A 1,315-nucleotide genomic window follows, 5' to 3' on the forward strand; every position below is an offset into this window, starting at 1 on the left:
AAAGAGTTTTCAATGGGTTCAAGAAATCTATTGATGATCTGGAGAGATCAAAATCTACCCCTAGGCTCAATTTGATCTTCCAACAGCAGGTAATAACTTCTAAGTTTGTGATTCTAGTGCAGGTGCCTTTGAAAATTGTGTCCAGAATGACCGGAATATATCTAATCTATTAGGCATGATATAAGAAACTCGTGATGTTAAGAAGAAATCCCCTTTGCAGATTGCAGGCCCGATTGTCTTCCGAGTAGATTCCCGGCTTATGCTCGGCTCTACCTCCGTCAAGCACGGACCCCATGTCGAGGACACAATATTAAGCCTAAACTATTCATTCAAGCTTCTTGAATCAGGAAAAGCTGTTTTCTGGTTTTCTCCCAAAAGAAAAGAAGGGATGGTCGAGTTGCGCCTGTTCGAGTTTTAACTTCGATATCGTTTAATTCTGTTTTAGTTCAGTCGATGCATTCAGTTTCTTAGGTTTTTGACAACGAAATCGGCTCTACAGACTTAGTATAGCACTTGAGGCTCTTGCAGATGTAATATATAGGAGTGCCGTCCTTGTTTATGGCATAGAGCTGAGGCTTTAGACAGTTGCTCAGAAAATAAAGGCATTTGTGATGAATTTGTAGTTATTGTCTAGAAATCATTGAAACTTGCAGCTAAACGAGGGCTGTTCATTGCTCCAAATCTCATCTGTTTGAATCTCATTGCACCAGGATCAGTTTGTTTGAATCTCATTGCACCATGATACTTTGGTTTCTCGCTTTCCCTTAAAGATTTTTAAAATGCATTTGCGAGAAGAGGTTTTCACACTCGGATACTTGTGCCCTTCTTCAATCAAGTGGGACCCCCAAATTCACCTCTTTTGGGGCTTGCATCATTTCTTATGGCACACTGTCTCGTGTCCCACCCCCATTCGGGGCTCAACCTTGTCTCATGTCCTACCCCATTTGGGGCTCAGCCTTCTCGTTGGCACACCACCTCCACCTCGTGTTTGGTTTTGATACCATTTTGGCTTCTTTTTTTTGTTTTTTTTTTTTTTTTTTTTTTTTTTCATTTCCTTAGCTCCCCTTGTAAACTCGACAAACCTTCTCTGGATTTGTTAAAAGTTCTATCAAGAGTTTGAACGAGTTGGATTCAAAGTCTAAAGTGTTAACTATACCATAGAATCTGTCATTATAAAATCATGCATCAGTTGAGGAGCAGAAGAACGAAACATTTTTTAAAATGGTGTGAAAACCTTTTCTTACGGACAAAAACATTTTTTAAGATGGTCCCCATACATATGCTTTTTTTTTTTTTTTTAATGATCACAAAGAGA

The 1,315-nt window shown here is 39.2% G+C and overlaps 1 pseudogene; it reads left to right on the forward strand.

Moving 5' to 3' along the window:
* Positions 1-658, forward strand: part of LOC111474352 — a 1,793-nt pseudogene extending 1,135 nt beyond the window's left edge.
* Positions 659-1,315: the final 657 nt, after the last annotated feature.

This window comes from Cucurbita maxima, unplaced genomic scaffold (assembly GCF_002738345.1).
Source record: "Cucurbita maxima cultivar Rimu unplaced genomic scaffold, Cmax_1.0 Cma_Scf00324, whole genome shotgun sequence".
Lineage (NCBI taxonomy): Eukaryota > Viridiplantae > Streptophyta > Magnoliopsida > Cucurbitales > Cucurbitaceae > Cucurbita > Cucurbita maxima.